Raw genomic sequence first — 21909 nt, 5'->3', positions numbered from 1 at the left:
CAAACACAGTTATGTTGTGGAACAGATAACAGGTGCATCACGGCGTGGGAGTCAAATGGCGCAGCAACGGGAAACTTACTCCAGGTTGCGCTTGACAGTAGGATTTTTGCGGGTAAAGCATCTAAATTGTACACAGATTCACGCCAAGGCCGCACAGACGTGGAGGATACTGATCGAGACGGTAGGCCACCGACATCGACCACAGACGACGATGGCCAGGCAATGAAGGAACTGATTCGCAGAAGTTGCATATTTTCCTATGAAGAGGACTTTCACTCAGTGGTTCTCGTGACCGGGGAGTAGATTTCGATTGGTGAAAGATTGGTAGAAATTTCCGCCCGTTGTTTACAGAGAGTGTCGTGTATCTGTCTCACTTTGAAGCATAGTGCAGCACTCCATAAAAGTTACTTCTTGCGCCATAATAATGTGTAGCTTTCAAGTCTCCTCGTATATGCCAGTAAGGAAACATCTGGAACCAATCAGAAACACAAACATTTAAAACAGAAATAAAGAGGAGTTTCCCAGCAACACAGGACATCTACATGAGTAAGATAATGGTGAGCAAACATCTAGAACCAAGTCAGGAACGCACAGACCGAAACATCTTACCGATAAGTCAAGATGTCCTGAGGCATCCGAGGGACAATATATTAATCTCTGAGATTGCTTGGAACATAACTACTCAGTAATACTGCAAGATGGGCAAAACTGCGTTCTGCTCGTGAAGACGTATCAACTACACACTCGACTGATAATAGGACAATGCCCAAGTAGGTGAGTTACAGTAATCATCAACGTTCTTAGCTGGTGGTCATTCTTGTACGAGTAACAGTTGTGCAGATGTGTCTGGAGTGTGGTTTATAGAATCAGGTTAAATTTGGATCAACCGAAATGTAACTTACGTATCCTAAACTATTACTACGCTACTGTTGATTGTTGCTCAAAGAATATAAGATATTCGAAGAAAATGTGGACAAGGCTATGCACGAGCGACTACATCCAGAGATAGCATTACCTCTTGCTGATAACCCGTGGGACTAGGATAAACAGGATCTGAATCCCTTATGGTCATCCACATGCAGTTTTCCATAGCTTTTTTTAATTCGACTAAACCGAATTACCGGATGGTGCCTTTGAAAACGATACGTACGATTTCCTTTTCCATCTTTGTGCTATCCGAGTTTGTACTCTGTCTGCAACGACCTCTTCGTGGACGGGACGTTAGACCCCAAACTTCCTTCTTGTAATAGGCGGTACCACCCATCTCAGCTGCAGCAATCACTGTGAACAGGACAGCCTACAAAACATCAGCACAAATTGTCCGCAAAAGTCTTGAAGATTAAATTGTTCGGGCGGTGGTTCCAAAAGCTATTGAGCAGAGAAACCAAATGAAACCTTGTTTTGTATTTTGAATTAGTATAGGAGCTAACCACAGACGCGTATGTTTTGTATTTTGATTTAGTATAGGCGCTAACCACTGACTCGTGGAATGCGACACATGAAGCAATTTAACATTTGCGCGCGGAACGAAACTGTAGTGGTAATCTCTTGGTGCGGGTGGAAGGCAGCACCGGTGGATTTATGGATCACCATCTCATTTGAAAAGACTGTATGACGACTTGAAGCTATGGGAACTAAATTCTCTACTATATACTCCAGTTATAGGCAAATCTCCTACCCACGGGATACAGTGCACGACTTGCAACACTGTGGAGCTAGCACTCAAATGTAAATGGCCCACATGTTGTTCGTATTTCATTCTTATCGAATTTATTTATTCGTCGTAAGGCATATATCACAAAATGCGTCATATAAACTAACAGTAGAACGTTGTAACACTGTAGGACATTAAAACGGAAGTGTAAAAGACAGTAACATAGCATAAATCACAACTGATAATCAAGAAAATTTAATTTTATCCACATTCTGCGGTTTCAAACGTGACTGTTTTCAATACACTGGAAGTATGAATTAAAAAACGCCTTCAGTCACAACTTTTCCTTTTTTTTATTAAATACACGACGCATTTAGGACACTGTGGGTCCATCAGGTGTAATTTGTCTTAATACATGCTTTGTTTTTCTCTTGAATGAGGTGAAATGCATTTTCCTGCCATGAAAAGGTTTGATGTTAACGTAACAGAAATATGCATTTCACCTCATTCAAGAGAAAAAATAAAGCATGTATTAAGACAAATTACACCTGATGATGGACCCACAGGGTACGAAATGCAGCGTGTATTTAATAAAACACGAAAAGTTGCGACTGAAGGCGTTTTTTAATGAATACTTCCAATGTAATAAAGAAAATGTCATAATTCACAGTTGGACATATAGCAGTCGCACTATGGGGAAGCTACACGTTCTACAAGTGAAGAGCGTCAGAACTCAAGGCCGGCCGCGGTGGTCTAGCGGTTCTAGGCGCGCAGTCCGGAACCGCGCAGGTCCGAATCCTGCCTCGGGAATGGATGTGTGTGATGTCCTTAGGTTAGTTAGGTTTAAGTAGTTCTAAGTTCTAGGGGACTGATGACCACAGATGTTAAGTCCCATAGTGCTCAGAGCCATTTGAACCATTTGCCATTCAGAACTCATGCCATCGTTGGCCCTGATCCAGTTAAGGGGTGACCAAACGTAACGTTGTCGCAACCTGGCTGGGCTAGCTGTTATGCACATGTTATTAAGTTCCGCGCACTGCGTTAACGCATCTACCGCGTCTGTAAATAGAACTAGGGTGCTTCAGTCTATATCTGCGTCCACTCATTCAGTGGACTGGAATCAGCAGTTATCGTTTTTCCGGCTGCCCAACACAACTCACGTCATAGCTGGAGCTGAGTGTCGAACTTTTTGAGCAGTGGCAAAATGTCTTTCTGGAACTCAACAGTAATCTGGCTGACTCCTTTGCGCGTCGATGTGGAGCAAATTTATTAGTTTACAAAAGCTGGACTTCGCGTTAGGGGACACGAGATGCGGTTATCTTGTTTCTGAACTATTCAACTGGTTAACTAATTTTCATCTGATACCGCACATATATCAACTATGTAACATCCACATCGTTATATTACACCGAAGATTTTCCCTCTCTATATAATATGAAACTGAATGTGACTCTTTATCTTTAAATAATGCCTAATGTGTCGTCTGATACCATAACTGTTTTAACCAGAGCAGCAGAAGAGGAACGATCATTAAACAATACCTAGTTCAGTGAAAATCGTGAAAAACCATCAACCGTCGAAACGGGAAATGCTTTTCCCGTCGGCCAAGATTTTCCTTTCCGTTGACGGTGAAGTTATACAGGCGAGCCCTACTGTTTCAATGGGAGTCAAACCTCATTAGTGTTGACAAAAAGAAAGCGTAAGGATGGAAATCGTTTCTCAATATAGTATATCAAAAAGCACTTTACAACTCTGAAAATTCTTACAAACTTTTTCATATTACTTACAGACTTAAATTCATCATGAAGGAAAATAAATGAAGTGTTGATTTTTTGGTAAGGCGTCCGGCATTTGCTAAATGTCCGGTTTCCATGTAAGTGAATAAGCCGAGGTGCGCGAATTGCACGGCCACCATGCACAGTGGATCTGGCACCTCTTGACTTTTAGTTTTGGGGAATCATCAAGGCTACCTTGCTTTTTACATAATTACAAGCTTCTCTGTCAGAGTTCAGAGCTAGAATCTACGTCAAAACGAAACAAGTCCTGTGTGACGTACTGCAGAGAAGTTTGGTAAATCGATTTCAGATGGGATGTGTGCCACATAACCATGAAAGTCACTTTTAATCTGTTTAGGTACATGCAAATAAAACTTTATGTATTTTGCTATAAAAAGACACCAAAACCATATTAGTAGGTTAATGGATAAATCAATAGAGTTTTAGAAGTGTAATGTCTTTTTTGATACACCCTGTATTTCTTAACGTCTAAAAATGTTTTAATGGCAGAAAGACATGTAAGTGGCTAATAAAAGTGCTTATAGCAACAATTATAATAACTTAGCCTTCTCAGTTTTCTTTCATCAATTCTTTATTTTGGTTTTAATTGTTATGTTAAGAATGCGTCGCCAGATTGAGCAAGTTTGTCACAGTTGTACAAGTTGACTTACATGCAGTTAAGCAAAGGAAACAATCTTTCAAAAGTTCATGTCTCCACCTGATAATTCAGCATCGGAACTCGTTTCATTTGACTCTGTTTACTTAAATAATTTCGTCGTATTACAGCCCATCCCAATCTCTACCCTTCGTGATTTGAACCATTGATTCGTCCATATTAACAACGACCTGTACGCAGTGCTTAACTTCCCGTCTTAAACTTTCGCAGGTCGGTGGCACTAATGCCCCTTCGCGATGGGTACAATGCAGAGCAATCCCGGAAGACACTACTTACCTAACTTGACGCGGTGAGCCGACATGTCAGTACACTGCTTTCCTTTTAAAGGTACCAGTCAGGCTGCATTTGAGTGCTCTCTTGCATTTACGACATAGAGGTACTACTCTTGCACATTCCAAAGGGCTTAACGAAGCCCATACTGGCTCAACTAGCTACAAGCCTTTGCAGAAAAAGCCACAGGACCGAGCGAGATGGCGCGGTTGTTAGCATACTGGACTCGCACTGGGGGGAACGACGGTTCAAACCCGCATCCGGCCATCCTGATTTAGCATTTCCGTGATTTCCCAAAATGCTTCAGGTAAATGCCGGGATGGTTCCTGTTAAAGGGCACAGCCGATTTCCTTCCCCATCATTCCCTAATGTGATGGGACCGATGACCTCGCTGTTTGGTCCCCTCCCTGAATCAACAAAAAAAAAAGAAAGAAAGAAAAGAAGCCACTGGAGAAATGAGCAGAACGCAGTGTATATCTGCTGTCGTTGAGGAATTTGGAAGAAATGTAGTTCTGGTCTGACTTAAATTGTCTGTATTATTGAATACCAAATTTTGAAAACTAGTCACCTATTTCTTAGCTAACGACATTATTCCCTTCATATTCACAGATATTCATTTTTCTCTCTTGAAATGGCGATCACGTGTTGATACTGACATTTACTGAAGGACGTCACATTACTTTCTGATGTATAAAAACAATAATAGGAGATGGCAGTTACCTTAACACGTAGGACAAAATACAGGGTGGTGCACGAAATGTGTTACCATTTTGTTTTTTAGTATAAACTTTATTGTCAATACAATCTGAAAGGAACATATACTACAATGAAGAGCCGTCCATGGAGATTTGTTCTAACTCAGCACATGCTCAATATGTCCACCATTTCGTTTCCTAACTTCCTTCAAACGAACACTGAAGTTAGTGATTACCCTACGGCACATTTCTTCCGTAATTTCACTGCAGGCTTGAAGAATAAGTCTTCTGAGCTCCATTAGATCACTTGGACGTTTCGGGAAAATTTTTTCCTTTAGGTACCCCCAAAGAAAAAAGTCACATGGATTGAGGTCTGGACTATTGGGGGGGGGGGGGGGGGGGCAGTTTTGTCCGTCATTGAAGAGACCTGGAAACCTGAGCGAAATGATCCGCATGTCGAAATGCTCGTGTAAAAACTCCAACACAGTGTTTGCAGTATGTGGCCTTGCTCCATCTTGCATGAACCACTGCGTGTTGAAGGGCAAGGCAGTAGCAAGAAGCTGTGGAATTTAATGGAGCTCAGAAGACTTATTCTTCAAGCTTGCATTGAAATTACGGAAGACATGTGCCGTAGGGTAATCACTAACTTCAGTGTTCGTTTGAAGGAAGTTAGGAAATGAAATGGTGGGCATATTGAGCATGTGCTGTGTTAGAACAAATCTCCATGGACGGCTCTTCATTGTAGTATATGTTCCTTTCAGATTGTATGACAATAAAGTTTGTATTCAAAAACAAAATGGTAACACATTTCGTGCCCCACCCTGTAGTTGTTCACTTTTCCATGCTTTTGTTTTAAAAGCAGGATACAGTCGTTGAGTGTGAGTTAGTAACGTAAGAAATTGGAGTTGAATAGTTTACGTATCTGTTGAGCATACCATCTTGTGAGATGTGGTTCTGACAAGGGAGAATGCATAAAACTGCCTCTTTGACTCCGCATCGGCATCCTATCGCAGTCATGCTAGGTCTTGCCATTTGAACACAATCTGAAATTGGATGTGTGCTCACCTGAAAATTCAAGTCGAAAGAAATCAATGGCTTTGTTGATGATCGGTTTTAAATCATTGTTAACTCTTAGACGGCCAGATACATTACACTTGAGGACAACCAGGTTGTCTTCGAAACATCAACATGAAGAATTAACCAATGCCATCATACGAAAGGGTTTCTATGGATGGTGTACTTCAAATTCAAACTCTCCACTGTCATTCGAATGAACTACCATTTCGTATTCTAACTCCTCTGCGAACTGATCCACATCCTCACTGGTATTCGCTGCATCGTGGGCCAAATAGCGCTTATGCTGTCTGTGCTCTCTGCGCAACACTTTCTCACATCTGCAGCTGCACTCCTCAAACCCCTTACGGTGTGTGACGGGGGGCACTTCCGTCCTACTATCATCCTCCACCGCCCCCCCCCCCCCTTGTCGTTTCAATCGTGGATGGTGCGTGAGAGGAACGACGATCAATAAGGCTCCACGTGAGCACTAATACCTCTGAGCTCCTCGTCGTTGTGTTTCGCAAGACGTATGTAGGAGAAAGAATATATTTCCCAACTCTTTCTGGAACGTACGCTCCCGTGGTTTCAACAGTAAACCTCTCCGTCATAAACAACACCATTCTTATGGTGTCTGCCAAAGGAGTTTGTTGAACATCTCCGTAAGGTTGCGAGAATAATTTTCTCAGCGGCAGCCAGAGGTAAACTCACCTCCATATCAGCAGAGACTAATACAAACCAGGTAAAACATAACACATTGTTTCCAATGAATCTCAATCTCTTGGGTGGTGGCTTGGGGATACGTACTCCACTGAGTCTATAATCCACCTTTTTATTAATCTTAAGATGTTTCTGGTAATTCTGGTTCATTAATGACTTTTAAACCTCAACATCTCACGTAACTTTTGGAAATTTTACACATAATCTTGCTTTCGTTGTTAATACATAATTTATAAGCTGAAGTTGCTAATAACAGACATGAATATTGATCAGTTAGTTAAATGGGTACAACGATTTTTCTGAAGTGCGGTGGAGAAAAAATCTGCCGGGCCGTGCTGTAGCGCAGTGAAATCACATACCTCATATACAAGTTTTTATTCGACTTGTTTTGTATTATTGTATTTTTAGATATACAATTTTTTTTAATTATTTATAAATTTCGTTACGCCCAAGCACATGAGTGAACTCTCATCCACTCCCCTTTCGCTGCAACCCGCTGAAGAAAAGGCGACAGTATCACTAAAATATCAGTTCTCCGCGGTATCCCTGTAAGTGTTCTTAACTAATCATTTTTCGAAAGTGTCGTAGGTTTAAAGTGCTAGAAAGGATTGGTATTGTGTATCTGTAAACTTGACCACAAAAGGAGGAAAGGGATTTAGGAACTTTACGTCTCATTCTAATCGAGATCATTAGAGACGGAACACTTGTCCAGTGGAGGTGTGATGTGGGAGGAATTCGATCATCGTCGTAATGGCCTGAAGCCCATGGCTGATTGACTGTACCGGAAATTGAATGCTGATTGACTGTACCGGAAACTGAGTGCTACCCTGCCAAATAAGAGTCGAATTCCTAATATAATATTTCTCACAGGACGGAATGTCACAATACGTAATAAGAGCTGTTTGTGGTTACTAATAATTCTCATGGGATGATTATTGTTATTTTAGAAAATTGCATCAGGCAAAAATGAGAAATCCAGGAAAATAAGACATATTATAGAGATTACCCAAATAGATGATATTATCTTTTATTCATAACAGTTCACAGTAGCTTTACAAGAAAGTTCATAGTAGGTGGAACCTCAGAGCTCAGCAACACAGATTTCGCCATTGTGCGGCAACAACAGTGACAGATTCTGAATGTTGGTGTAGTAGGCGTTCTTATGTTGCTTCTGCGCTCGTTGGAGAAAGATGGTAGCGTTTAACAATGAAAAAATCTCTATGTTGTCGGATTATAGAAATGTTCAGGTGCACCGCGAAGGGAATTCATGGAATCCGCTATTTAAAGAACAACTTCAGGATGACAAATACACAAAGACGAGACAGGAAACTGACATCCTGCAACATCAGTCTTGAAGAACGCTGCGGCAAGAACACTTGTCTCTCAGGTCTAACCCCCGACGTCGTTGACCTGTCAGAGACGAGCCGGTAGGTATTTTACTCAGTTGCCCACAGAAACGCGGGTCGGGTAGGTATATAGCTGATACGTTAATAGGTTCCGCCTTGTCATCATCGCCATCGTGATTGGACACGGCCATTCTGTAGTCGTGTGTCTAGTTGAGTCTGTTCTGTTTGATGGCCGACAGTCAATAAAAATATCATCAGCGGGAAATGGTGTCGTGAACTGCACACGGACAGCACGGTACCTGTAGTTGTGTTCCACTGCGGTTCTGACATATCGACGAGTCGCCGGCAGGAGGTTAGTCTGAGTGGGCTGCCACTGTGCAAAGAAGCAGAGACGACGTCTTTGTAATAACCTGGAGGTCTCAACGCCATAATGAAACGCTTCATCATAAACTGCATATCAAAATTTTGTCACTCTCATTCGTATGCAGGTAGTTCCTAGTTTTTAACGCAATGGAGCGTACATATGAAATGTAGTTTGGCCTACCCCTGACAAATAACTGTAACTTCGTATTAATGTGTATACGTAAATACATGAAATTTGTGTCCTGCGTATTCCATGCCTTACAGTGATCCAAATTTTATTGAATTACGCCATTCTTACTATTCTGCTTGAATCGCTCCTGTCTAGAGCCTTTGTATCGGGAGAATGACTCATGCGTGCACAGTGTCAGATGGTCTGAAGCGGGTTCAGTCGAGTACGGAGTTCTAATATTCATCCACCAGAGTTCAGTAGCGGACAGAGACATTCAAGAAACAGGTCAAGAGAATGTTTTTGTGAATTGTTCCGTTTATTTCTTGAAGCCTTTTTTGTTTATATTTGTAGTGTGAATGATGCGTGAACGTGGTTTAAAGTAAATATGTAGATCATTGTTCTACTAATGAGCGCTGTAGTATGAGAAAGTTTTAAGACAGTGTGAATGCAGACGACGGGGAAGTTTGTATATAATATGTTAAGTAAGTTTATGTTAAAAGGAAAGCTAATTCCAGTGCAAATTAAAATAGTTAATAACATAAAGTATAAACAAAATATCAGAATGTTAAATATTTATTTCGGGATAAAGTACAGTTCGAAAGTTTTTGTTGATTGGTTAGTCATGAAAAGCGCGGACTAACGCTGGAGAATAATGTTTTCCTATTGGCCTTAAAGAAAACTGACCAATCAGAACGGAGTATTCGTCGCTCATCTTTTCTCATGGAGGTAGAGAATGCTTACAGCAGTCAAGGAGTCGGAACCCAGCCTTTCGGTCGTATGTAGTATGAGCTCCGAAGGAAGTTATAGTTTGCCGGTTTTAGTTGTGCTACATGCCTCAAAAGTGCTTTACAGTGAAGGCATATTTATTCCGGTGTGTTTTTTTAGAAGTATGGATTTTTTAAGTAATTTTGTGTATGAGAGAAGACAGTAATTCCGCGTGGCAAATTGAGCAGATTGGTGACTAAAAACCTGAGTGCATTAGACACTGATAAACTTAATAGTATGGCGAGCATTTTCATTTAAGAACAATCCGTGCTTAGTAGCTCTTCAGGTTTCGGGAAATACGTTATCATAAACTTGCTAACGTGAATGAAAGGGTTTGTGCATGACTGTGTTATGTGAACTTCTAATTCTCGACTTTAGAATATACCGAAGTTTTGCCAGTATTTTCACCTTTAATTCAAAATTAAGACCTTTTCCAGAATCTTAGAATAGTTACTTTGTATGTAGCCTGATGCGAATTGCAGTACGGTAGCTTTCTGCTTGGCTTTCCTACTGGCTATCTGCTGCAACGAGTTCACAGGTAGGTGCAGGACAAAAGGAACCGCGCCGCCGCATGCTGTAAGTCATTCATCTTTACTTCAGAACACAGACGAGTTTTCAGATTTCGCATCCATTTTCAAGTGTCTCCTACATAAAATGTGACTGACACATTATAATATGCCAATCGCCTTTCTTGTAAAAAACTAGTTGAAATTGGACGCAAAATCTGGGACATAACGTGCACTTACAAGTAAAAATAAAAAGTTGTAGGGGAGACGCAAGCCTTTTGCTATTAACTAACTGGGGAATTAAATTATAAGTTCTATAATTATTTGCATTCTGACAGTCTTCAGTAACTTGATGACAGCTGAATTGCTATACGTATTTGAACGAACGATCTAAGAATGCGTTAGAAAGGCATGACACCCATGAATTGCTTGGGTATGCGTTCCATCACAGTACGAAGAAAAAAGCGCCCACAGAACTAATTCCAATGGAAGTCAGCAATCAGAGAAGTCGGATATATTTGCCTTGTCCCCTGCCGATCAAGTAGCCCACAAACATTGATCGTTTTCACAATACCTGTGCCTACCCACTAAAGAAATACAATGGAAATGATTTAAGTAATTAGGCCAAGCAGCGTGCGATGGAAGATCGTATTTTATCACTTTAGCATATAACCAATCAGCACTCAGTTTCATTGTATAACCACTACACCACTAATTGTCTGAAACTAACCAGTTACTATCAATTGCGGTAATAGTTACGACTCGTCCATTTGGCGAATAATTCCATTCAGTATTGTATTTCCTCGTTGACCATGTCTATAGAGTGAAATTGTTGATGTAAAATTCTATCAACCTTTCCTATTCATAGACACAGTCGACGAGAAGATACAATAGTGAATGTGTGTGTGTGTGTGAGAGAGAGAGAGAGAGAGAGAGAGACGGAGACTAATTTGCTTTTATCTTTTGTTTGTCTTCTTCCTTACTGTTGTAATCTGCATTAAAACCTACACTGCTGTGTTCAATGGATTTGTGTTCAAGCTAAAGTTTGCTATAATTGGAAAACTGTGAAGGAGAAAAGTCCAGTGAAGTTCTGTGCAGGAAAACTTATTTCTAGCTAGAGTATGTAAAATGTTTGAGTGTAATGACCTTTATCACATTTATAACATAGACTTCGGTGATGGTTTCGCTGAAGGTCTGAAGAGCTTACTACAGTCACGAATTATTCCTCGTTGATTAAAAGATGAAATGCAGCTAGTGCAATCAAATAAGTAAATAGCTCAGCTGGTATTGTCCGGACATAAATTCGTGCCAACCTTGACCTATTCAGAGAACAGGTAACCCACAATTGGTCGAGGTGCTTCGTCGAAGATTTGGACATAACTGGACGTGTAATCCTAACGGCTCGATGTTAGTCGACGAAGTTAATGACGGCGTCAGTTACCAAAAATAACAACCGCGTTACATTAAATTTGAAATCATTTTAATTAATCTTGAACCGCCATTTTATAGCACACAGAAAATTCAGCTTCTTATTGATATTCTGATTTTCTTATGCAACTATATAAACATGAATCAATTTATCTCATTATGTTACGGGAAAATCTATTATTCACAGCAATACTTTCATGCAATATTTAAAAAATTCTACATTACACTGATGTGTTAATCGATCGACTGAGCTGTTTCATAGTAATTTGGAACACTATGAATGACGGTGAAATCTCAGTCATAATAAGATCAACGGACAAAACATTAGTCACCCCCCTGTGCACGCACAGATTAATCATTATGCCTCTACAGATGGAGCAGCGATCTAGTCGCGTCCCTAATCACGCGCGGGATAATCATGCTTGGCGGTGCCCATGGCCATACGGTGTGAAGCTGCTGTATTTGTTGGTATTTCGCGGCAAGGCGGACTGTTCAGTGTGTGTTCAAGAAGTGGTGTAGCACACGTGGCCACGAAGCGCCATATCAGAATTGTACCCGGAGAAAGATCCTGTGAGAAGAGCTAGAGACGCGTTTCACAACTTGTGAATCAAAATCGCTTCCAAACCCGACTGGAATTGCTGCAGGCAGTGAGTGAAGGTCCATCCCCACCTGTTACCGAGAGTACGCGGCAGGAACTGCATGAAATGAGCATTAGGGGTCGCTCACCTCGCAGGAGGCCTATTGCTAACACATGCGCATAAAGAAGACAACAGCAAAGTTTATCAGGTTGGAAGAATATGTGATTGGTTTTCTGAACACCTCCCCCCTCCCCCGCCCCCACCCCCACCCCTATTATCTCTCGGCTGGCCTGCAAAATCACCTGACTTGAGCCCCATGGAAAATCTGTAGTGCATATTGGAACAGTGGGTAAAACACAGACATCAGTATCCCCGAAATTTGGTGGAATTGCGCGATTAAATCTTCAGCGAGTGGCCTAACCTGCATAACCTTGTGGGTTCACTTCGTAACTGAATCCATTCATTGATCAAGTTCAGTGGCAGAATTACACTGTATTAAATGAAGCTTATAATGATTTCTCTAGGGGTGACTAATTTTTTGTCCGGTGAGCTTATCGTTGCAAGACCTTATAGCTAGTCATAGGAAGCTGTATTAATTACCCCTGACTGTTTGCTTATCACCATCTTGTTTCAATAAATGTAAATATTAAGACAGGAAACAGAGAAAAAAAAATTCTAACAGTCTCAGTGCTAAATGGTATTCTATCTTTTGCAGAAGCTGTGACATACCAGAAGAATCATCGCAGTGGATTTGAGTAACATTCTGACAAGCAGTGCGACCAGTTTAGGTAAGTGACTGCATAAAATATTCGTCTACTCCACGCCTTTGAAACGCGCAAATTAATGAAGGGCATATTTCAATAGTAGTACAAGTCAATTTTTGTTCATTTTGAGTTAGAGTCCTAAAGTTAAATGAGCACTGAAAAATCTGCAGTTGAGATACCAGAAATATTCAAGCATATGCTTCTTGCTAGAGATGAAACTTTCTTTCTGTTTGTTTGGCTCATTAATTTCAGAAGCATTATAGACAGAAAAGGGTAGGTAATGAATTTGTACCACTATTGACATAAGCCCTTCATATCAACTAGGTCTGATTCAAGAGTGCGACTAGACTGGAAAAATTAGTTGGATTCCCAAACGAACGTCAAAGAAATGTAGTTTTATTCTTCCTATTTTGCGTAAACTGTCTCCTACCCACACATACCGGGATCGTTCAATACGGGTGATAATACTGTACGAAAATGCCATTTTGCCAACCTTACTGATCTTTAAACCCATGAGTTGCTAACATGATGATAACAAGGTTCACTTTGTTCGCTTAATAAATTTACGGTGATCATATTTCATGCAACAACCTTCCACAAAAATATTTTTGCGAAACGACTTGATGTCCATGAAATTGAATAACCATGATTTGTGTTAATTTATCTATTATCAATCAACACTAAAAGAAGATTACTGTATATGAAATACAACTGATAACGACAAAATTTCAAGATATATCTCCTATAAGGCCCATTCATGATTTATTTTAGACCCTTTTCCACAATAAAGTCGCTATGTTGTCGATCTTTCATATCATAATCTAATAGATACCATTGTGAGCCGTTTATGTACCTTCTCTTCAGACCTAACGAAGTGCACTTATGGATTTTGTCACACTTTTTTTTTAATCAAGAGAAAATATATTACATGCATCTTCAAAGGACGTAAACTTACGGCCCTACGAAAAAAGCAACTATATTTCTAAGAAACTCTAGTCACCTATCTTTTCAATCTCGTTTTATCTGTCCTAATCTGTTTGTTGTTGTTGTGGTCTTCAGTCCTGAGACTGGTTTGATGCTACTCTCCATGCTACTCTATCCTGTGCAAGCTCCTTCATCTCCCAGTACCTACTGCAACCTACATCCTTCTCAATCTGCTTGGTGTATTCATCTCTTGGTCTCCCTCTACGATTTTTACCCTCCACGCTGCCGTCCAATACTAAACTGGTGATCCCTTGATGCCTCCGAACATGTCCTAACAATCTATCCCTTCTTCTAGTCAAGTTGTGCTGCAAACTTCTCTTCTCCCCAATCCTATTCAATACCTCCTCGTTCGTTATGTGCTCTACCCATCTAATCTTCAGCATTCTTCTATAGCACCACATCTCGAAAGCTTCTATTCTCTTCTTGTATAAACTATTTATCGTCCATGTTTCACTTCCATACATGGTTACACTCCATACAAATACTTTCAGAAACGACATCCTGACACTTAAATCTATGCTCGATGTTAACAAATTTCTCTTCTTCAGAAACGGTTTCCTTGCCATTGCCAGTCTACATTTTATATCTTCTCTACTTCGACCATCATCAGTTAGTTTGGTCCCCAAATAGCAAAACTCCTTTACTACTTTAAGTGTCTCATTTCCTAATCTAATTCCCTCAGCATCACCCGACTTAATTCGATTACATTCCATTATCCTCGTTTTGTTTTTGTCGATGTTTATCTTATATCCGCCTTTCAAGACACTATCCATTCCGTTCAACTGTTCTTCCAAGTCCTTTGCTGTCTCTGACAGAATTACAATGTCATCGGCGAACCTCAATGTTTTTATTTCTTCTCCATGGATTTTAATACCTACTCAGAATTTTTCTTTTGTGTCCTTCACTGCTTGCTCAGTATACAGATTGAATAACATCGGGGAGAGGCTACAACCCTGTCTCACTCCCTTCCCAACCACTGCTTCCCTTTCACGCCCCTTAACTCTTATAACTGCCATTTGGTTTCTATACAAATTGTAAATAGCCTTTCGCTCCCTGTATTTTACCCCTGCCACCTTCAGAATCTGAAAGAGAGTATTCCAGTCAACATTGTCAAAAGCTTTCTCTAAGTCTACAAATGCTAGAATGCCTTTTCTTAATCTAGCTTCTAAGATAAGTCGTAAGGTCAGTATTGCCTCACGTGTTCCAATATTTCTACGGAATCCAAACTGATCTTCCCCGAGGTCGGCTTCTACTAGTTTTTTCATTCGTCTGTAAAGAATTCGCGTTAGTACTTTGCAGCTGTGACTTATTAAAGTGATAGTTCGGTAATTTTCACATCTGTCAACACCTGCTTTCTTTGGGATTGGAATTATTATATTCTTCTTCAAGTCTGAGGGTATTTCGCCTGTCTCATACATCTTGCTCACCAGATGGTAGAGTTTTATCAGGACTGGCTCTCCCAAGGCTGTCAGTAGTTCTAATGGAATGTTATCTACTGCCGGGGCCTTGTTTCGACTCAGGTCTTTCAGTGCTCTGTCAAACTCTTCACGCAGTATCATATCCGCCATTTCATCTTCATCTACATCCTCTTCCATCATATTGTCCTCAAGTACATCGCCCTTGTATAGACCCTCTATATACTCCTTCCACCTTTCTGCTTTCCCTTCTTTGCTTAGAACTGGGTTTCCATCTGAGCTCTTGATATTCATACAAGTGGTTCTCTTTTCTCCAAAGGGCTCTTTAATTTTCCTGTAGGCAGTATCTATCTTACCCCTAGTGAGATAAGCCTCTACATCCTTACATTTGTCCTCTAGCCATCCCTGCTTAGCCATTTTGCACTTCCTGTCGATCTCATTTTTGAGACGTTTGTATTCCTTTTTGCCTGCTTCATTTACTGCAATTTTTTTTTCTCCTTTCATCAATTAAATTCAATAATTCTTCTGTTACCAAAGGGTTTCTACCAGCCCTCGTCTTTTTACCTACTTGATCCTCTGCTGCCTTTACTACTTCATCCCTCAAAGCTACCCATTCTTCTTCTACAGTATTTCTGTCCCCCATTCCTGTCCATTGTTCCCTTATGCTCTCCCTGAAACTCTGTAGAACCTCTGGTTTAGTCAGTTTATACAGGTCCCATCTCCTTAAGTTCCCACCTTTTTGCAGTTTCTTCAGTTTTAATCTACAGTTCATAACCAATAGATTGTGGTCAGTGTCCACGTCTGCCCCTGGAATGTCTTACAGTTTAAAACCTGGTTCCTAAATCTCTGTCTTACCATTATATAATCTATCTGAAACCTGTAAGTATCTCCAGGCTTCTTCCATGTATACAACCTTCCTTTGTGATTCTTGAACCAAGTGTTAGCTATGATTAAGTTGTGCTCTGTGCAAAATTCTACCAGGCGGCTTCCTCTTTCATATCTTACCCCCAATCCATATTCACCTTCTATGTTTCCTTCTCTCCCTTTTCCTACTACCGAATTCCAGTCACACATGACATTTCCGTCTCCCTTCACTGTCTGAATAATTTCTTTTATTTCAACATACATTTCTTCAATTTCTTCGTCATCTGCAGAGCTAGTTGGCATATAAACTTGTACTACTGTAGTAGGCATGGGCTTCGTGTCTATCTTGGCCACAATAATGCGTTCACTATGCTGTTTGTAGTAGCTTACCCGCACTCCCATTTTTTTATTCATTATTAAACCTACTCCTGCATTACCCCTATTTGGCTTTGTATTTATAACCCTGTATTCGCCTGACCAAATGTCTTGTTCTTCCTGCCACCGAACTTCACTAATTCCCACTATATCTAACTTTAACCTATCCATTTTCCTTTTTAAATTTTCTAACCTACCTGTCCGATTAAGGGATCTGACATTCCACGTTCCAATCCGTAGAACGCCAGTTTTCTTTCTCCTGATAACGACATCCTCTTGAGTAGTCCCCGCCCGGAGATCCGAATGGGGGACTATTTTACCTCCGGAATATTTTACCCGAGAGGACGTTTCAACCGTTCGCAGTACCAGCACTGCAAGGTCGTTTTGGTTAGTGTTACAAGGCCAGATCAGTCAATCATCCAGACTGTTGCCCCTGCAACTACTGAAAAGGCTGCTGCCCCTCTTCAGGAACCACACGTTTGCCTGGCCTCTCAACAAATACCCCTCCGTTGTGGTTGCACCTTCGGTACGGCCATCTGTATCGCTGAGGCACGCAAGCCCCCCCTACCAACGACAAGGTCCATGGTTCATGGTTCTGTTTAATAGTCACAATTGTCAGCCGTATGCAGTACTTACCCATACTCACTGAAGGGGAGATGTTTCAAAACGCCTGTCTTGAACTTCGTTCTGGGTGCTAAAACCTTCCACAGGATGGTAGTAGGTGATTGATGCATTTCTGACTTAACAGCAGACGTAGGCCAATATCAATCTCTCCAGTGACGTGGTACTTTATTTTTATGTTTCCGTTTTGGCGTGGTGTATTTAGAAATATTAAAGATTATGCTTTTTGTCATAAGCAGAACGGCCAAATTTTAGTCCCCGCCAAGACAGACCACACTAATACTGTGTAACACCGCCTTTGTGCATGATAGGAGGAAGAGAGTCCGCAAGTATACCGTATCCTTCTGGAGTTCCGGTTGTGCTCTTTCTCTTCTGTATTTTTACACCCGTATTTTTGGACGCCATTCACTTGGAAGACCTCACAGAGACAGAGATACGGTACGTTTCAATTCAACGAGCTGTCAGATGCAACCTGATAGGTAAAAAACAACGACTCAGTTCTCAGACACTTGTACCACTGGCGTGCCACATAGAAGCTGATTGTGGATAAGCAGGCTCATGACCCTTCAACCAATTTTGTATGACTTTCCTCAGAAAATGAAGAATTTTAGGAGGGTATTTTTTCTCATGTTCACATACATCATGACTATTTTGAAAAAATGCGTAAATAAAATTATTTCGGAGACCAAATTGACATCTGACTTAAGTTAATGCTCAACATGTTCCAACATAACGGAACAAAATTTTATAGGTATCAACGGTAATAGTGTTCAGACACGAAAATTATGAAATTAGATTCGTAGAGGAGGATCCCATCTGCAGAAAGACGAAAGTAAACATACCGCGCTCTTTAATCTTTGACTGTTACTGTTTACATAACTACTAGTTTTTACGGTGAAGATAATCGCGAAACCAGAAAGTGACAAACTAAAAAAAAACAACAACTGTACCGAAAAACACAGAACACCAGGAAATCACAGCATGTGATAACAAACACGAAAATTTAAGAAAAAAACACTGGTAATGCTGTAACTTCAGCGAAACATGTCTGGATAAAAGAAGGAAATTTATGTTTGCTCAAGCGCATCCCATCCCAAAACAAAATTATTTGTAAGCAGAGAGTTTCAACCTCAAGATGAAAATCTCCTTTCAGATCACTGTACTTTGTCCAAGTTTTTTTTCCATTAATGGTTCCCATGCAGAATTTTCTGCAAATTATCCATTTACGGCTGGCACAATCTAGTCACTGGACTCGCCTAGCTTCGCATATTCTTTGTATGTGGAAATGTATGAAACCATAGCGAGGGAAATCTACATCTACATCTACATTTATACTCCGCAAGCCACCCAACGGTGTGTGGCGGAGGGCACTTTACGTGCCACTGTCATTACCTCCCTTTCCTGTTCCAGTCGCGTATGGTTCGCGGGAAGAACGACTGTCAGAAAGCCTCCGTGCGCGCTCTAATCTCTCTAATTTTACATTCGTGATCTCCTCGGGAGGTATAAGTAGGGGGAAGCAATATATTCGATACCTCATTCAGAAACGCACCCTCTCGAAACCTGGCGAGCAAGCTACACCGCGATGCAGAGCGCCTCTCTTGCAGAGTCTGCCACTTGAGTTTATTAAACATCTCCGTAACGCTATCACGGTTACCAAATAACCCTGTGACGAAACGCGCCGCTCTTCTTTGGATCTTCTCTATCTCCTCCGTCAGACCGATCTGGTACGGATCCCACACTGATGAGCAATACTCAAGTATAGGTCGAACCAGTGTTTTGTAAGCCACCTCCTTTGTTGATGGACTACATTTTCTAAGCACTCTCCCAATGAATCTCAACCTGGTACCCGCCTTACCATCAATTAATTTTATATGATCATTCCACTTCAAATCGTTCCGCACGCATACTCCCAGATATTTTACAGAAGTAACTGCTACCAGTGTTTGTTCCGCTATCATATAATCATACAATAAAGGATCCTTCTTTCTATGTATTCGCAATACATTACATTTGTCTATGTTAAGGGTCAGTTGCCACTCCCTGCACCAAGTGCCTATCCGCTGCAGATCTTCCTGCATTTCGCTACAATTTTCTAATGCTGCAACTTCTCTGTATACTACAGCATCATCCGCGAAAAGCCGCATGGAACTTCCGACACTATCTACTAGGTCATTTATATATATTGTGAAAAGCAATGGTCCCATAACACTCCCCTGTGGCACGCCAGAGGTTACTTTAACGTCTGTAGACGTCTCTCCATTGATAACAACATGATGTGTTCTGTTTGCTAAAAATTCTTCAATCCAGCCACACAGCTGGTCTGATATTCCGTAGGCTCTTACTTTGTTTATCAGGCGACAGTGTGGAACTGTATCGAACGCCTTCCGGAAGTCAAGAAAAATAGCATCTACCTGGGAGCCTGTATCTAATATTTTCTGGGTCTCATGAATAAATAAAGCGAGTTGGGTCTCACACGATCGCTGTTTCCGGAATCCATGTTGATTCCTACATAGTAGATTCTGGGTTTCCAAAAACGTCATGATACTCGAGCAAAAAACATGTTCTAAAATTCTACAACAGATCGACGTCAGAGATATAGGTCTATAGTTTTGCGCATCTGCTCGACGACCCTTCTTGAAGACTGGGACTATCTGTGCTCTTTTCCAATCATTTGGAACCCTCCGTTCCTCTAGAGACTTGCGGTACACGGCTGTTAGAAGGGGGGCAAGTTCTTTCGCGTACTCTGTGTAGAATCGAATTGGTATCCCGTCAGGTCCAGTGGACTTTCCTCTATTGAGTGATTCCAGTTGCTTTTCTATTCCTTGGACACTTATTTCGATGTCAGCCATTTTTTCGTTTGTGCGAGGATTTAGAGAAGGAACTGCAGTGCGGTCTTCCTCTGTGAAACAGCTTTGGAAAAAGGTGTTTAGTATTTCAGCTTTATGCGTGTCATCCTCTGTTTCAATGCCATCATCATCCCGTAGTGTCTGGATATGCTGTTTCGAGCCACTTACTGATTTAACGTAAGACCAGAACTTCCTAGGATTTTCTGTCAAGTCGGTGCATAGAATTTTACTTTCGAATTCACTGAACGCTTCACGCATAGCCCTCCTTACGCTAACTTTGACATCGTTTAGCTTCTGTTTGTCTGAGAGGTTTTGGCTGCGTTTAAACTTGGAGTGGAGCTCTCTTTGCTTTCGCAGTAGTTTCCTAACTTTGTTGTTGTACCACGGTGGGTTTTTCCCGTCCCTCACAGTTTTACTCGGCACGTACCTGTCTAAAACGCATTTTACGATTGCCTTGAACTTTTTCCATAAACACTCAACATTGTCAGTGTCGGAACAGAAATTTTCGTTTTGATCTGTTAGGTAGTCTGAAATCTGCCTTCTATTACTCTTGCTAAACAGATAAACCTTCCTCCCTTTTTTTATATTCCTATTAACTTCCATATTCAGGGATGCTGCAACGGCCTTATGATCACTGATTCCCTGTTCTGTACATACAGAGTCGAAAAGTTCGGGTCTGTTTGTTATCAGTAGGTCCAAGATGTTATCTCCACGAGTCGGTTCTCTGTTTAATTGCTCGAGGTAATTTTCGGATAGTGCACTCAGTATAATGTCACTCTATGCTCTGTCCCTACCACCCGTCCTAAACATCTGAGTGTCCCAGTCTATATCTGGTAAATTGAAATCTCCACCTAAGACTAATCTGCTGAACGGAATGAACGTGCAAAAAATTTGTTCTTTAGTTCCCTCTGTTCTCCAATTGCTAAACAGCTTTCGTGAGCTGGTTCATTGTCGTACAAGGTGTACAACTTTGCTTCCGCCGTTTGCCGATAGGTGCCGACAACGGTAACCAGCGGTCAAAAGAAACAGTTCGCAGACGTCAGGCAGTTAGCTTGGACCTCGGTCAACATAACCTCATTCAAACATAAGTCGATTTTTGTCTGCATCATAAAGTTGTTCTTGATTGAAAATGTCAGTTTAGGAGCCTAATTCTCGTCATTTGTGGGAGGTTTTGCTGGTTTGTTTCAGTATGAAGAAAACAGCGGCTGAGTCTCATCGAATGCTCTCAAGTGCGTTTGGTAAGGACGCTATTAGTGAAAAAACGTGTCGTGAGTGGTTTCAACGCTTCAAGAACCATGATTTTAACGTCGTAGACTGGCATAGTGGTGGAAGAGAGAATGTTTTCGAAGATGCACAATTGGAGACATTGCTGACTTTTCGACTAGTGGGAGTGACACAGAAAGCCATTTCAAAACGTCTCAAGGCTATGGGCATGATACAAAAAGAAGGAAGTTCTTATAATGATATTTTTCTTTATTCGTGCAGATCCATTGCTTACGCATTTTTCACACATTTGGTACTGAAGTCATTTACTGTTTTACCTGGAGACCTATCCATGGTTTACTGTTACGTTTACAAAAGCTCCTCTGAATATACGTATTCCTGTGGACTCTGGTTGTCCGGAGTTGAGAGTAAACGGTTCCATTATAAAGCTGACGTGGTCGTAATCGTGTAAATAACAAACAAAAACTTCTAGTTATGTTTATAATTATTCAGTACAACAAAAATAATATAAGCGCGGTGCACTGGAACATCTCACTGTATTACTGCTACCAGATTCACACTAGGCAAAACCAATAGTACACCATCGTGAAAACATGCACATCTGTGGCTGTCAAAGTATGTGCTACCTATACTCGCCGATCGTGTACAGACTCCCACCACAATCGCGCTAGTGCACACCTCCGTTGAGGGTGCTACTTTTATTCTAGTGACTTATTACATTCCCATGGCGTCAAACAACCTCTTTTTCAGAATTAATGAAATTTCTTATGAAGTAACATGTAATATTAAGTTATGCTGATGGCCAGTTATACAAATAA

General features: G+C 41.0%; 1 protein-coding gene across 1 annotated transcript in view; it reads left to right on the top strand.

Annotated features, from left to right (window-relative positions):
- The first annotated feature begins 12723 nt into the window (after window positions 1-12723).
- Window positions 12724-21909, top strand: part of LOC124613910 (cadherin-23) — a 356576-nt gene continuing 347390 nt past the window's right edge. The window contains exon 1 of the mRNA XM_047142660.1: window positions 12724-12786. The gene's annotated coding sequence lies outside the window, so the exon portion shown is untranslated. The remainder of the gene's footprint in view (window positions 12787-21909) is intronic.

The sequence above is a fragment of the Schistocerca americana genome, chromosome 4 (genome assembly GCF_021461395.2).
Source record: "Schistocerca americana isolate TAMUIC-IGC-003095 chromosome 4, iqSchAmer2.1, whole genome shotgun sequence".
NCBI classification, from domain to species: domain Eukaryota; kingdom Metazoa; phylum Arthropoda; class Insecta; order Orthoptera; family Acrididae; genus Schistocerca; species Schistocerca americana.
The sequence above is the reverse complement of the archived record's forward strand: the minus strand, read 5'-3'. Positions and strand labels throughout refer to the sequence as shown.